Consider the following 18218-nt stretch of genomic DNA (forward strand, 5'->3'; position numbering starts at 1 on the left):
TATTTCACATTATAGTAGTAGTTCAGGAGCTTTCTCATCTAAATAAAACTGGCATTGTGTTTTCGGTGCATCGTGCACAGACGAAGAGAGGGAAATGAGGTAGTAGACACTCTGATAAAGGAAGCTCTATACACTGGTTAAGTGAAAAACCGTAAAATTCCGACTGAAAATCTCCTACATACCGAAAGAACTAGAATCAGAGTCCTGTAGAAAGAAAATCTACACAGGTCTTACGAAAGTAAAGCGAGACTCTAGGCCACATTGGTATCTAATCTCCCATTGCGTCCTAGGCACCAATATTGCAAATACAACGGATATCTTATAGTGACAATCGCACGCTTTCTATTTGACCACGGAAGATTCCGACAGCGTCTACCCCTCTTCATCATGATCCCATCTTCTTTGTCCAGCAATGACGAAGATGTGACTCTTCAAGCTTTCCCGGCGGATGTGTTGTATATAGTCTTCATGGTTTTGTCGCCGTATCACGTTGTGTAAATTTCACAATATTTCCTCGGAGCAACTGTCCGACATCTTCAGGTGGTTGCTCCGAGGAAATATTGTGGAATTTGCACATCGTGATACGGCGGCAAACCTGCGAAGACTATTTAGAATGAGGAAGATGTTAACCACATTTTTTCTTCTTCTTCGGTAGAAGAAATCAAGAAACCACGATACCAATGCAGCGTATGACGTTCTCTGGAAATGTATTACCAACGAACATTCAAACAGATTTAACAACAAAGACACAAAACCGTATAAACGTCTATACGATTTTATGACAGAAAGACAAGAATATAAAAACTATTTTTTTTAGATTGTAATATAGCAAGTGACTACTTACCCCTTATTTTGTCAATCCTCAATTTATATTATATTAATGATTTTATTTCAATTTTTTAAATCATGCACTTCATTCCGTGTACTAGACTGTAACTGTTAATTGTTGTTATACCGGTAATTGTGTTACATGCTTCCTTTCAATGATTACGGAATGTTGCACACTTAAATGTTAATAATCATTCTGAGACTGGCTCAATAGCGATATCCAAAAGGAATTAGAGTTTCTAAAAAATACAAAATAAAATATCTTGACGTATATGAGACAAAATGAAAGCTTTTTCAGGCTTCAAAAAGTAACTAGCTGTTGGGAGTGTATCAAAAACTATTAGTCTTTTGACACAGTGAGCAATAATACTAAGGTGGCGGCAACAAGCACGGTTGGTGCTAAAATACTTACTGTTATCGTTAATTTGTCAATCTGCTTTCATAAACTGTATGCTACCTTTCAAATAATAAAGCGATTTAACGACTCTTGGTGAGGTACAAAAGTCAATGCAGTATAATGATTGATATGTCTAAAGGACGATGTTGAAGCTGATAATAACAGAGGAAAATATAGCGTCTCACCACTGTTCTACGAAGTTTTGCGGTTTTGGGGAGGTTTTTCACATTTGTCAAGGTGAATAGCCAGCTATTTCCCACCTCCCTGCCGCACAAACAAAACGTGAACGGTTAGAATGGAACGACAAGACCTACACGATTCGCAGACGAATTTAGTCCATCAGGACAACATTTGTAGTGGCAGAAGAACATCCAGGCACACTATTTGAAAAATAAATTCCAAAACAGGCATGGGCGGATTACCGTTTATTAGGCGACCCTGCCAGAGGTGGTATGATTTAGAAAATGACAGAAAAATATCCTATATTTCCACCTAGGGCAAGTTAACGATTATCAAGGTAAATGCGGACTCTTAGATTGCATGTACAGTCTATAAACACGGATAACCTTAAAAACGTATGCCTTTACCGGACGTTTCTAATCACTATATTTTCGAAACATGCTACAAGAACATTTAAAAACTCAATGCATTACTTGTGCGTTACTCACCGGAAACTGAAAGTAATATACTAAATTGCAAAACACCGTATTTTGTACCACTTGCCTTCACCCAACTTTCTTGAAATAATCTTTCATTTTTTCGGTTTCTGTTTTTCATCGACACTTTCCTGACGACGAACCTCATTTTGCAAAGAGTCAGAAGACCAATATACTCAAACGAACTTGTCCTGCACACTCCTCGATCGTCTCGTCTTTACCCTCTTCCTCTGCCGAAAAGACTTGGTTCACTGCATCCACGTCACTTGGCTGCTCAAATCCCATTTCATGGTCATCGTTAGTTGATCACCTGCGGATGTTTTCAAAGTCTATGTCTTTTCAATGGTAAATTTGTAGTCTAAACGAAAACATTCGTTCTAATTATAAGAGAATACTTTAGGGCCCGTTTTTTAAATTTTTTTCAATAATCGCTGTACTATGCACGTACATTTCGCAACCGGATGACCGGGAGCTTGCTATACATTCATCCATCTGGAGGTTCTCAGAACGTATCCTATGTTAGTCGTTCACAGCAGTCAGGGATCTACCCACCAAAGAAAATATTCCTAAACGCGTTTATATTTTTACGTATATAAATTCCCTAGTTTTTCAAATAGTTTTCGGAAAATAAAGTAGCGTGAAAACAACAAAGGCAAGTAATTCTAGAAAAGGCAAGCTATGTCTATCATAGAACACTTTTCGGTTGCTCGCTTGAGGGTTGGCCCACATGTCTGCGCACCGACTGACAGGCAGTAGGTGATATTCCGGCCAGGTAAAGCAGTCCACCCCTATCACCAGATAATACGCCACGATTCCTAATTATGAAGGTGGAACTGTCAAACCACAGCAAGTTAAGTAAGGCAGGACAGAAACACGTCGGCGGTTATTTACATCTCTCTTACCATCTTTCTTGAAGAGACGTTTGATAAATCTCCGATTAGACAGGGCTTATGATATGGGTTCTTTTTAAAGCCTACAAAGATGTACATTACATTCTTATTGAAAATGTTTTTATGTCTGAGAATTAGTTCAGAACTAAAATTTGTTCTGAGAAACATTTACTTTGTTTGAAACTGGCTGGATACATGTAGAGGAAAGAGGGAAGGTCAAGAAGTCTACAATAGTATTAATTACATTCTTGCAATTTTTTATGTATGAGAAGTAGTTTCAGAAACAAAATTTGTTCTTAGAAAGATCTATTTTGTCTGAAACTGTCTTGATGTAGATAGAGAAAATAGGGAAGATCCAAAGAAGAGAAGCACATTTCGTTACAGTAAGTGCGAAAGTGTCATGGAGACGCTCAGCCATCTCCGGTGGCATATGCTGCAAGAGAGGCGTTCCGTACCACGGTGAGGTTTATTGTTTCATTTCAGAGAACATACTTCCCTAGAACATTTATCCAATATATTGCTGCCTGCCACGGATATCTCCCGAAAACACCATGAAGATAAAATTGGAGAGATTCGAGATCACACAGAGGGTTATCAGCAATCGTTCTTCCTGCGAACTATTTGCAAATGCAACATGTAAAACGGAAAGTGACACTGATACAGACAGTATCCTCCACCAAACACCGCGAGATGTCTTACGGAATATGAATGCAGATGCAGCTGTATATAAACATTGAGATAAAAATCTTGTTATTGTTGTGGTATTCTGTCCGAAGACTGGTTTGGTGCAGTTTTCCATGTTTCTCAATCCTGTGGCAACCTCTTCATCTCCATATAATTACTGCATCCTACGTCCTTCTGAAGCTGTTTACTATATATATTTTGGTCTCCCATTATGACTTTTACTCCTCACACTTCCCTCCGGTACTAAACTGGTGGTATCATGATGTCTCAGTATGTATCCTATCAACTGATCACTTGTTTTAGTGAAGCTCTGCCACATACTTCTCTTCTCCCCAGTTCTGTTCGATACCTCATCGTTAGTAATGCGATCTACGCTTCTGATCTTCAGCATTTATGGCCACACTCCACACAAATACATCCAGAAAATTTTTCCCAACGCTTATATCTGAAATCAATAGTAACAAATTTCTCTTCTTGAGAAACGTGTTTCTTACCAAATCCAGTCTAGATTTTATATGATAATTCCTAGCAAACGAAAACCGTGTGCCAGATCGAGACTCGAACTCTGGACCTCTGTCCTTCGCGAGAAATTGCTCTGCCACCTAAACACACCTTACAGCCTGTCCTCATTATTCTACTTCCGCCAGAATATCCTCTACCTTGTGCAAAACGTGGAGCACTAGCACTTCTGAAAGTGGCTCAGCCACAGTCTGGGGAATGTTTCCTGAAAGAAACTTTTACTCTGCAGCGGAGTGTGCGCTGTTATGAAACCGTGAAAGGCAAACGTTAAATGTCCCGAGTTCGAGTCTCGGTCCAGCAAACAGTTTCAATCCGCTGCCGAATGAAAATTTCGTTCTCAATTTTATATCAGCTCTGCTTTGGCGATCATCGGTTATTTTGCTGCCTAAATAGCAAAAACATCTACTACTTCAAATGTTGGGTTTCCTAATGTAATTCCCTTAGCATCAACTCACTAAATTTGACTACATTGCACTATCCTTGCATTACTTTTTTAAATGTTCATCTTATATCGTCCTTTCAAGACAGTGTCCATTCCGTTCAGCTCCTCTTTCAAGTCCTTTGCTGTCTCTGACAGAATCACAATCTCACTGGCAAAACTCAGAGTTTTAATTTCTTCTCCCTGAACTTTAATTTCTGCTTAAAATTTTTCTTTTGTCGTTTACTGCTTGCTCAGTGTACAGATTGAATAACATCGGGGATAGGATTCAACTCTCACTCCCTGCTCAACTGCTGCCCCTCTTTCATGCCCCTCGATTCAGATAACTGCCATCTGTTTTTCGTACATGTTGTGAATAGCCTTTTGCTCCCTGTATTTTACCCCTGATACCTTGTAACTTCCGTGAGTAAAAATATGTGTATTTGTTGTGAACTAGAAATGGAAAGGTTTCCCATCTTGAGCTTCATGTGTCTGTGTTTTGTTCCGATAAACGCAAGTGGTGTAATTACGAAAACGCTGTCTGATAAAATAAGTCGTGAAACTATTTGAAACTGCATATCTATATATTTGTATTGCAAACAGCTTCAACTAAATTGATTAGAAAACCATATTGTAAACTAAAGAAATTATCCTGTGTGATTCTGTTTTATACAGCGCAGTGAACAGTGCTATACTGCGTGACGTCAGAATAAATGGCTTGCAGAATAAACACTCAAAACTAACAGAATAAAACTGCTACACATAAAAGTACCAATCGAATTGTGAATAATAAATGACCAAAACGTTTCTATTAAAGTTCCCTGTGAATTTACGAGCACAAACTAACGGCATAAAATTCCGAACATGTAACAATGGACCCTAAGAATAAACCTCTCTGCATAAGAAATGTAATCTGAAATGAGTTTTACCCACATTGAACCTGATAATAATTTTCAAAAGCAACGCCTAATTATGGCCGATCTTATTGTCTTGACTATAACGTAAAATTCGCCCTGTCAAATTATCATAGCTTACCTATGACAACGGAAATTCGATATTGCTCGAAGTGATGGACATAAAAAGATACAGCCCTGCAACACCTAGCTAAAAGGAAAGAAAGCCTTGTGCAATGTATTGCAAGGACATGCATCTATTCTAAGGAGATTAAGCTTTGACCGACGTTGGTAAATGTGTTCTGCAGAGTGCAGTGCGGCGACACACTTCACCAAAAAACAAATTTTTGTGAGGAAACGGTGGTACTACTTTAACTTATGTCATAAAATCCAAATTACTCCTTTTGTAGTTTAGTGTTTTTATTGTGATGGATCCGTTTCCGCTAGATTGTCATCTTCAAATTATTTGCAAAAGCTACATATTTTTTATTTTATTTTATTATAATATTTGTTATAATACTTTCAGTATGCAAATTTTGTACTTACATTCATACACTGTGACTGTCACTCTGTATTCTATAACAACACGGTGTATATTTAGGACTCATGGTGTAAGTTGTTTTGTGGTTTGCTGCTGTTGTTCATCCTCCTATCTGTAATTTTTATAATTTGACTTTTTATCGTCCGATTTGACAGACTGGCGGTTGACTAAAGACGCTATATGTCTACAGTTTCTGTGATAAGATGATGTTATCATTTTGGGCTGTGTGTACCATTTTTGTGCTTGATGTGCCTGTGCGCAATTGTTTATGTCTAATCATTATCTTTTCTTAGGAATTCAATAAAATTTTATATGAAATATTTATGTTTCAAATCCGTTTATCATTTAAAATTTAAAAACAGCGTACCTGAAGAGAAAGAAATTTACGTACGAACAATACAACGCCCTGATGACATTTTAAAAGATAAACGGATTTAAAACATAAACATTTCATATAAAATTTTATTAAATTCCAAAGAAGAAACAACGGACAGATACAGACAACTATCCACAGTCGTATCGAGTACAAAGGTCATACGTACAGCCCAAATTATAACGTCAACACAACGTAGAAACTGTAGCCATATAGTGTCTTTGATCAACTTTCATAACCGCCAATCTCTCAGATCTGACAATGAAACGCCGAATTACAAAAACCACGCGAAAGGACGATAAACAATGGCAGCAAACCACAAAACAGCTTACAGCATAAGAGTCCTAAATATATTCCACGTTGTAATATAAGACAGAGTGACATGAGATGTGGACGTAAGTACAACTTTTGGTCATCTGAAAATATGATAACCAACGTATAATACAACAAAATAAAATAAAAATTATGTAACTTTCGCAGATTATCTGAAGATGGCAATCCAGCCGAAATGGATCCATCAAAATATAAACAACAAACTGCTCTAACAGCAATTGGAATTTTATTACATAATATGTCTAAGAGATACCTTCAACGATGCAGGGCCACCGGATCGGAAACTATCTACAATTGTTAAACGTATGAAGAGAAACAAATCTTTTTTAAAGAATTATGTTGCGAATACTAAAACTCATTCTTTGCCATTTAAAATGATCTTTATGAAAATTACTTTTGATAGCAAATATTACTCTTCCATTAGATTAATTACTGAAATGGCAAAGGGCTAGTAAATCAGTAACTTCTGAGTGCAGACCATCTACATCTACATCTACATGACTACTCTGCAATTCACATTTAAGTGCTTGGCAGAGGGTTCATCGAACCACAATCATACTATCTCTCTACTATTCCACTCCCGAACATCGAGCGGGAAAAACGAACACCTAAACCTTTCTGTTCGAGCTCTGATTTCTCTTATTTTATTTTGATGATCATTCCTACCTATGTAGGTTGGGCTCAACAAAATATTTTCGTATTCGGAAGAGAAAGTTGGTGACTGAAATTTCGTAAAAAGGTCTCGCCGCGACGAAAAACGTCTATGCTGTAATGACTTCCATCCCAACTCGTGTATCATATCTGCCACATTCTCTCCCCTATAACGCGATAATACAAAACGAGCTGCCCTTTTTTGCACCCCATATGAACTGATAATTTTACTTTATCATGTCTGAACAATGAAATTAATCCGAACAGGAAAAGAAAAATCCCATCAACTTTCCATTTTCCAAGCACATAATGAATTACGTGCAGGCAAGCAATACAGCAACAACATTAACTGATAATCTTTGCTTCTCAAACTAATGTTTACCAAATCACTTTTCCAAAATTCGCCATCCTCTGGATCTTCATCTCCGTGTTCCGGAAGGTATTTCCAAAGTGCTCAGTAGCGTGGCCAACTTCTGACTCACTTACTAGCTTTGGTTAGACTGCGCCAGAACTGGCAATGCTATCAGCAAACAGAGATCACATTGATTATACTCAGAAATTCTGTGGCGTAACATATCGACAAAACCTCTATTTGAAAATGGTTCAAATGACTCTGAGCCCTATGGGACTTAACATCTGACGTCATCAGTCCCCTACAACTTAGAACTACTTAAACATAACTAACCTAAGGACATCTTACATATCCATGACAGAGGCAGGATTCGAACCTGCGACCGTAGCAGTCGCACGGCTCCGGACTATAGCACCTAGAACCGCTCAGCCACCGCGGCCGGCGCTCTATTTGAAAAATATCCAGTATACAGATACAAAATATGACACATAGAACGAACGCACAGCTTACATCACTTTTTTTGAATGCCAAAAATAAGCTAAAAATATTACAACTTTCACAATTTGAAAGATAGTATTCCTCTCATTATCGCTACTGTTATTAAAATAAAATGCTGGGTAGCTATGGTACGCGAAAAGTGAGACTGATAGCAAGTGACACCGATAAGCCAGAACATGATGACCACTGCCCACTGCGACGTTGGATGCCGCCTGGTGGCGTTGCGGGAAGTGACGCGGTAACGAAAGCATGTAAGCGGAGCAGACACAGAGGTCGGATAATCCTAGCGAAGATTTGGCTGCAAATGGGGAAATCCATTGAGATAAGAACCATTGACAAAGGGCAGAGTATTATTACGCATAGCCTGTGAACGAGTGTCTCGAAAGCGGCGAAGCTGGTCAAATGTTCAAGCGCTACTCTTATTGAGCGTTTACAGAAGGGGGTAGGACAGTCAAACTACCAATGGGTGTACCTGTGGAGTGCTCATGAGGACTTTTTGGGCTAGACGGTAGTGTGAGATGCTCTGTTGAACACTCGCCAAGCGTTACGCAGCAAGGGAAGTTAGACACTGTTCAGAGTACAGACACTGCGGCTGTCATAATTTTATCAGTAAACTGTCGAAGTATTCGTAATAAACTTACTGTATTTACTCCCTCCAGGAAAGTTCTCACGCTCAAATTTTCTTAGGCTGGCTGAAACCCGAAGTGGAAAGCTCTGAGATATTTAGCGACTCGTGGAACGTATAACGGAAAGACTGATTAGAGGCCATGTAAGGGTTGTAGTTGACAAAAATATTGCATCTACTGAGGTAGAAGTTGAGTGTGACGTAGAAGTTATCTAATCGCGTATAACAGTGTGCATGAAACGACGTTAACTGCAGGATGTTTTTACCGGCCACTCAACTCGGCTGTGACAGTTCTAGAATCATTCAAGGAAAGCGTACGGTCAGTAGCGTGGATATACGCAGAGCCTGCAATACTAGTTAGAGGCGACTTTAACCTACCGAGTATAGATTGGAATGTCTATGAACTCATTACGAGGGGTGCAGACAGACAGTCATGCGAAATACTTTTGAACACGTTTTCTGAAAACTGTCCTGAGCAGCTACATCGGCATCCCACACTCCATCGAAATATTTTAGATCTTGCTGCTACAAATGAGTCCGACCTAATCGACAATATCAGTGTAGCAACGGGGATTAGCGATCACTATGTCGTTACTACAATTATGACTATGGAAGTTAATAAATCAGTCAACAAGGCCAGGAGAGTGTTTCTCCTAGATAGAACAGATAAGCAGTTGTTAGCATTTCACTTAGACAGTGAACTGACGTCCCTTAGTTCCAGATAGACGTAGGCAAAGTTTAAGCAGAATGTAAATCGCGGTCTGGAGAGTTTTGTGACCAGGAAGTGGATGATGGATGGAAAAGACCCTCTGTGGTCTGGAGAGGTATGTGCCCAATAGGTGGATAGTAGATGGAAAAGACCCACTATGGTTTAATAACGAAATTCAGAAGACGCCGTTGCGCTCGTGGTTTAAAATAGAACGCATGATTGACGACAAGCCAAAGTTAGTACAGTTTCGTGCGTCTTTGAAAAGATCTATAAGCGAAGCATAGAACAAGAACCACCGTCACACTTTAGCAAAAAATCTGGCAGAGAACCCGAGAAAATTATGGTTCTATGTAAAATCTCTAACCGGGTGAGGCTTCCAGTCAGTCCTATGTTGACCAGGCTGATGTGGTGATTGAAGATAACAAAATGAAAGCCGAGGTTTTAAATTTCAAGTTCAAGAAATCGTTCATACAGAAGAATCGAGCAAACATACCGTCATCGGACAGACTCTCGTATGGACGACATAGCATCCCCGGCATAGAGAAACAACTGAAAGATTCGAAAGCAAATAAATCACCAGTCCCGGATAGAATCCCAGTTCATCTTTACAGAGAACATTCTATGGCATTGGTCCCCGACCTAGCTTGTATTTATCGCGAATCTCTCGCCCAGCACGAAGTCCCAAGCGATTGGAAAATAGCGCAGGTGACTCCCGTACAAAAGAAGGGTAAAAGATACGATCCCTAAAATTACAGACCAATATCCCTAATTTCGGTTTGCTGCAGAATCCTTGATCATATTCTTAGGTTGGATATAATAAACTTCCTTGAAACTGAGAAGCTTATGTCCACGAATCAGCATACTTTTAGAAAGCAAAGCTTTTGTGAAACTCAGCCTGCCCTTTTCGCACATGATTTACTTCGAACTATTGATGAAGGGCAACAGGCAGATTCCGTATTTCTGGATTTCGGGAAGGCATTTGACACGGTGCCCCATTGCAGGCTGTTAACGAAGGTACGAGCATATGGAATGTGGAACAGAGTATGTTGTCCTCGACAGCGAGTGTTCATCAAAGACAAGGATATTGTCAGGAGTGCCCCAGAGCAGGAATATACTGTGGTGTATGATAGGGTGTTGAAGGTGAGTGACTGTAGGAAAATACAAGATGGTTTAGACAAAATTTCTAGTTGGTGTGATGAATGGCAGCTAGCTGTAAATTTGGAAAAAATGTACGTTAATACGAACGAGTAGGAAGAGGAAACCTGTAATATTCGGTTACGGTATTACTATTGTCCTGCTTGACATGGTCAAGTCGTGTAAATATCTGGACGTAACTCTTGTAAAACGATATGATGTGGAACAAGCATGTGAGAACTACGGTAGGGAAGAGGAATGATCGACTCCGGTTTATTAGGAGGTCGAAGTTGAGTGTGACGTAGAAGTCATCTAATCGCGTATAACAGTTGTGCAAGAATGGTTCACCCTTAAAGGTGACCGCATGTAGGACGCTGGTGCGACCAATTCTTGAGTATTTCTCGAGTGTTTGGGGTCTGTAACAGGTTGTATTGAAGGGAGACATCAAATCAATTGAGAGGCAGGGTGCTAGATTTGTTACTGGTAGGTTCGAACTACACGTAAGTGTTACAGAGATGCTTCGGGAACTCTAATGGGAATCCCTGGAGGGAAGGCGACGTTCTTATCGCGAAACGCTGTTGAGAAAATTTAGAGAACCGGCACTTGAAGCTGCGTGCCGAACGATTCTACTGCGACCAACATACATTGCACGTGAGGACCACAAAAATAAGGGTCGAGATATTAGGGTTCACATGGAGACATATAGACAGTCGATTTTCCCTCCCTCTATTTTAAAGTGGAGCAGAAAAGGAAATAACTAGTAGTGGTACAAGGTAACCTCGGCCACACACCGCAAGGTGGCTTGCGGAGTGTCGATGTAGATGTAAATGGTTGGACGTCCACGACTCTTCACGGAAAATGGTTCGGAGACTTGTCTGCTCTGTAAAGTAGGATACATGATGATCTGTGGCATCTCTGCCGAAAGAGCACAATGCTGGTGCACGCACAAGTTCTTCAGAGCACATCGTTCACTGTACATTTTTGAATATGGAGCTCCGCAGCACACCACTCATACGTGGTCACATGTTGACCCAACGACGGCGTCAATTACGATTTTAGTGGGCACGGGACCATCGGAATTCGACCGTCAGTCAACGGAAACATATCATCTCTTCGAGTGAATCACAGTTTTGCTACACTGTGTTGCTGATCGTCTCCACACGAGGTGAACGGCGGCTCTAAACGTGCAGTGCGCCACAGAAGCAGAGGCATGTGGGAGCAGTATTATGCTACGGCAGGCATTCTTCTGCGCTTGCATGGGATCTGTGATAGAAATCGAAGTCACGGTGACAGCCGTGAACCACACGCATCCCTTCATGCGTGATGTCTTCCCCGAATTCCATGGCCGGCCGCGGTGACCGAGCGGGCCTAGGCGCTACAGTCCGGAACCGCGCGACTGCTACGGTCGCAGGTTCGAATCCTGCCTCGGGAATGGATATGCGTGATGTCCTTAGGTTAGTTAGATTTAAGTAGTTCTAACTTCTAGGGGACTGATTAGCTTAGATGTTAAGTCCCATAGTGCTCAGAGCCATTTGAACTGTTTTTCGAATGTGATGTACTCCTCCAGAAGTATGGTTGTCCGTCTCTCCGAGCCAGAACTGTGCTACAGTGATTTGAGGAGCGTTATAGGGAACTCACGTTGATGTCTCGCGACCAAAATCGCCTGATGGAACCCGTCTGGTTCGCTATCGGGCGTCATCACCATGTACTCATATCAGCTGTCCGTTATTTACGAGAATTACACGAAATGTGCGTAGACATCTAATGCAAAATACCTTCACAAACCTATTAACAAACTATCGGATTCCCGATACATAGAATCAGTGAAGTATGTCGTTTGAAAGACGCAAAAAAAAGCTGTTAAGAAGGTGGTCATAATGTTTTGGCTCATGAGTGTATATTCGGCAGAAGATGGGGACTTCCTCCCAGAAGTCTACTCTTGAGCCCGACCTGGCTCGTAGTGTCCCAGTGCGCTGGCGCGGAGGGCCCCCGCGTGCCGGCCGGCGAGCCTGGCCTCGACGCGGCCTGTCTGACGCTGGCGCGTGTTGTGTACGGCCGGGTCGTTGACCCCTGGCGGCCGCGCGCCGGTAATTGCCGGCAAGGCGGGACGGCCTTCCGGGGGCCGAGGCGGCGGCGCTGGCTCCCAAATTACCAGAGGACGGACGCGCCACGCCGTGACCCCGCGCTCACATTCCACCGCGCCGCCGCCGCTGCCACTCCACGAGTCCTTGTTGGGGCTTCCCTTCTACTGCAGTTCGTCCACCGTATTTCTAGCTGTTGCCTCGCAACGAGCTACTCACAGGTAGCAGTTTGAGTTCTGCAAGCCGGGCGCACTTCTTTTGAAAGGAGAACAAGTGGAAATTTCGCGTCACGATTAGGGACATTCGTAAGAGCACTTGGGCCTGGGTTTGGAAATGTATCGCTCTGAAGCATAAAGGTGAAAATATTGAAGTTTTTGCCATGACAAGGCAATGGTTTGAAACTTTGTATATTGAAGCGCAACTCACTGAAAAAAATGGTTCAAATGGCTCTCAGCACTATGGGACTTAACATCGGAGATCATCAGTCCCCGAGAACTTAGCACTACTTAAACCTAACTAACCTAAGGACATCACACACATCCATGCCCGAGGCAGGATTCGAACCGGCGACCGTAGCGGTCGCGTGGTTCCAGACTGGAGCGCCTAGAACCGCTCGGCCACTTCGGCCGGCCAACTCAATGAGCTGTGCCCTTCTGACTTCATAATCATCTTAGGGTTTCAAGAAAATGGGGATTGGAGGCGTGCACATGTTTGTTAATGTAAATGTTTGTGTTTGGTTGTTGGGTCTGAGGGCCGCCAGTTATGCAAAACATCGTTTTTCTCAGTACCCAAACATATTTCGGCACCACTGTGCCATCATCAGTGGGTTTTCGTTTTTGTTTATTCTGCAATGTGAACATTTCTGTTAAATTATTTTAAAATTATGTGCATTTTTAGTTAAAACAACAGATCGTTTCTTTTTGTAAATACCTTTACATTTGGTGTGTATGAATTTTCTGGATCACTTGTTTGTTAATTACTACAGGTAGCTTGTCTTCTGCAGCCAAACGATGTTGATGAGAATTTCTTTTCTTGGAGTTAACCTACCCCGTAGGATGTAATTCAGTTTCTTACCATGTTTTCGGGCCTACATTCGTTTTTACTTACGCTGTCGTGTGGCAAGTACTTCCATTCTCCGCAGAATGCTGAGGTGCTGTGATGCACACGTGACTATAACAAGTATTTTTCACAAATAACGTAGTAAAAACACTTTTCACTTCACCAGAACACAGTGTGATTGTGGTTTGTTATGTGTCCCAGCCCAGTCAGTGTTCATTTGTTCACCAGAGAGTTCGGCGCCAAAATTTGAATTCTTGTTTGCATTTTATCTTTGTGTGTGTGTGTGTGTTTTCTGTGTGCCTCTTAGCTGTGTGTATTGATTTTTATATGGTATTCCTTTTGTGTGTAAATGGTGCGTCTTTCCAGATTTTAGTTTAACTATTTTTCCTGTGTGTGTGTGTGTGTGTGTGTGTGTGTGTGTGTGTGTGTGTAAAGTTCCTTTAATGTGTTAAATAGTGTGCCCTTGCAGAGTGTAGTGTATTCGTTTAAGATCTGTTTTCCTTCTGATATTGCCTTCTGTATATGGAAGTTTACTCAATGGTCAGTTTGCTGTATAGGCTGTGGTTGGGTTTTAGTATTCTTAGGTCTGTTTCTATTGTGGTTCGGTGGTGATTGTTGGCTACAAGGTGGTCAGCAAATGTGCTATGCGCGCTGTTGCTTTCTAAAGCTCTGAGATGTTCTAAATATCTTGTTTTGAAGTTTCTGCATGTTTGTTCTATGTACACTGACTGGAAAGAGTTGCTTCTGAGTTCATATATTCCTGATCTGTTAAATTTATCCACACACAAAATTTTTGCACACCAAATGTAGAGGTATTTATAAAAAGAAACGATCTGTTGTTTTAACGAAAAATGCACATAATTTTATAATCATTTAACAAAAATGTTCACATTTCAGAATAAAGAAAGACGACAACCCACTGATGATGGCACAGTGGTGCCGAAACGTGTTTGAGTACTGAGAAAAACGGTGTTTTGCATAACTGGCGGACCTCACATCCAACAATTTTAACTGCAAATACGGCCAATACAAGGAGCTGCAAATCAAAGTGATGGATATTTGTGTTTGGTGTCTGTGTGTGCTCAAACATTCAAAAGCTTGTGAATTCTTGAGGGACCAAACTGCTGAGGTCATCGGTCCCTAGGCTTACACACAACTTAAAGTAACCTATGCTAAGAACAACACACACAGCCATGACCGAGGGAGGTCTCGAACCTCCGACGGGAGGAGCGGCAGAGTCCGTGACAAGTCGCCTCAAACCGCGCGGCCGTCTGTGTATGTGTCATTAATCCATAAAGTAGCGGGTAAGTGTTTATTTTTGGGCGTTTTTTTGTGATAAGCCACAGATGGTTCTCCGCCTAAGTGTTGTATGAGGAGGTGTGGCGATACTGCGATTTTTGTCAAAATTTATTTGATATATCCTTTGAGTGTGTAAATGTTGGGTTCGTTCTATAGCTCTTGTATGTTTGTGTTGGGGACGTATTTGCCAGCATCCAAAATTATTCCGAAAGCATTGTTGTGGATGAGCTGTAAACTTATTAGGGTTGTCTCTGGCACCATACACCACACTCCCAAGACATGAAAGATGAAATGACGCCAGAGGAGTAGTATCAAGAGACGATACAACCGGTACAGGAGAACGCAACCTTCATTCGTTGTTTTACTTATCTGATTGTCCTACGTGAAGCGCCATGGTAGTCTTCTTGTCCGTCAGTCAGGAGTTCAAATGGTTCAAATGGCTCAGAGCACTATGGGACTTAACAGCTATGGTCATCAGTCCCCTAGAACTTATAACTACTTAAACCTAACTAACCTAAGAACAGCACACAACACCCAGTCATCACGAGGCAGAGAAAATCCCTAACCCCGCCGGGAATCTAACCCGGGAACCCAGGCGTGGGAATCGAGAACGCTACAGCACGACCAGTCAGGAGTTGTCGGTCGGAATGTCTAAGTTTCATCGAGAAATAAACGTCCTGACATTTGTTATGATTAATTTTTACCTTCCAAACATTACACCATTGCCTGATTTTGCCTACATGATCCTGTAATTTGGGGTGTATGAGTAACAGGTTGCAATTGCTCATGTAGATGGCAGTGTCATCAGCGTATAAGGCTATCAGTAACAATGTTAATACATAAGGACACCGCATGTCATTAGAACTGGAACCCAATGAACAAGGATGGCAACAAGTGTCATGTTGGCAAGGTGTGTTCTGCATGCTTGGAGATGCAAAGCATTATCATTTCAACATAGCCAAAGCTGAATATTGTTTGTTGGTGATAAAGTCGCGCTATGCCTCGCGTGACAAGGAGAAATGTCTATGAGCATGTGTCGGAATTGGAAAGTGGCAGGAATGTGGACTATTGAGACGGCAGTTTATAGTTCCGAAATATTGCTTTCAGGATGATCATACTCAAGACCATGCAGCATTCCAAACCCATTACGTAACTAGTGCCCGAGAAGACAGAAATATTGTTCGCTCAGCGATGCAAGATCTTAGTGCCATGTTACGTGCCTTCAGTCAGGAATTCGGCTACTTTGCAAAAAGAGAATTATCCACACGTGACACTGTCTGGAGTACCACGGACTGCCGGCACGCTGGCCACTTTTTCAACTTAGCTTGATGCAACAGCAAGGAGAGCGTCCAACGACACAGGAGTTCAAAACGTCGTCTTTTCAGACGATCCCCAGTTCTGGATGTAGCACTACTGTGGACTAACCGTGGGTGGAAGCGTCGGGGAGAACAAAAGTCGCCAGACTAGGTCCAGTATCTTCATATGGACAGAGCACGTGGAAAAGCGTTGTGAGTTGCCACTTTGTACACAATAGGATTACCCCTAGTTCGCGTGGCTGGTAATTTGAAACGTAACTGTACATTTCTGACCTGTTAACGCTAGTGGCAGTGGCCTGTCTGCGCAGTATCCGTTCAAACTTAATTGGCGGTTCGTTTCATATAAATTGACGAAATACGTGTGATTAAAAGTGTCATGCTTGTTGTACCACATTGTGTATGCCACAGGAAATTCTTATCCTGACAAATCTGCAGTAAAACCTCTGGAAAGAAGATGAAAGAAGTTAGATACTTTTATTTCATTTACTACGATGAATGCCGCTTTAAATTCCCTTTTTCCTTATTCCTTGTGTGATTATCATTGAATGATTGTATGAGAAGCCGAGAATTAAACTACGGTGGTGACACAGAAAGAAAAGAGCCGAGAAAGGAACAGAAAATCGCTGTGGATTTTAAATTTAACGAAAGATTTATCACATAACAGAATAATATTGGTCTGGATATGAGAGAGAGAGAGAGAGAGAGAGGCACAAACCGCTGTTGTCGCTTACGACTCACGTGAAATTTCTTCCATGCTACTCTAAACAGACCGTCAGTTTGGACGTGAGGGAGAAGCTCGGAGCACGAGTGAGACAGCCAAACGTGCGGCTGCAAACGGATCCCATGATCTGAGGTTTTCAAAATTTGCAGACCTCCCCCCCCCCCAACCCCACCCCACCCCACCCCATCCCACCCCACGCACACACCCTACCAGAGACAAAAAATGGTTCAAATGGCTCTGAGCACTATGGGACTCAACTGCTGTGGTCATTAGTCCCCTAGAACTCAGAACTACTTAAACCTAACTAACCGAAGGACATCACATACATCCATGCCCGAGGCAGGATTCGAACCTGCGACCGTAGCAGTCGCACGGTTCCGGACTGCGCGCTTAGAACCGCGAGCCCACCGCGGCCGGCACCTAACAGAGACAGAGTATTGCTATTTTAGAGAACGACTGGATGTTTCAAAATCTACCGAGATACCCTGCCCCCTCCCCCTTTCTTTTCAATGCGGAAGCCGTGTTCGTGGGACATTCGGTGTGGCGACAACAGACAAGTTGCAATAGTGGGGAGTGAGTCTGATTGGTAAAAAAAAAAAAAAAAAAATGGTTGAAATGGCTCTGAGCACTATGGGACTTAACATCTACGGTCATCAGTCCCCTAGAACTTAGAACTACTTAAAACTAACTAACCTAAGGACATCACACAACACCCAGTCATCACGAGGCAGAGAAAATCCCTGACCCCGCCGGGAATCGAACCCTGGAACCGGGGCGTGGGAAGCGAGAACGCTACCGCACGACCACGAGCTGCGGACGGTCATTTTGTAAGCAGGCTGTTTAGGTTTTTTTATTGGTAACGCCACGTAGTGCTCTGTATGAAAATCACTGGCTCTGCCGTGTGCAGTCAGTGGCTGGTTGGAATTGTTGTAATACTCGCCATTGTAGTGTTGGGCAGCTGGATGTTAACAGCGCGTAGCGTTGCGCAGTTGGAGATGAGCCGCCAGCAGTGGTGGATGTGGGGAGAGAAATAGCGGAGTTTTGAAATTTGTAAGACTGGATGTCATGAACTGATATATATATTATCACTTTTGAACACTATTGAGGTAAATACATTGTTTGTTCTCTATCAAAATCTTTCATTTGCTAACTATGCCTATCAGTAGTTAGTGCCTTCAGTAGTTTTCCAAAAAACCTCATTGCTAATTTAAGTGGGATCAGATACATGAGTGCGACTGCTA

Source organism: Schistocerca gregaria, chromosome 3, assembly GCF_023897955.1.
Source record: "Schistocerca gregaria isolate iqSchGreg1 chromosome 3, iqSchGreg1.2, whole genome shotgun sequence".
Classification (NCBI taxonomy): domain Eukaryota; kingdom Metazoa; phylum Arthropoda; class Insecta; order Orthoptera; family Acrididae; genus Schistocerca; species Schistocerca gregaria.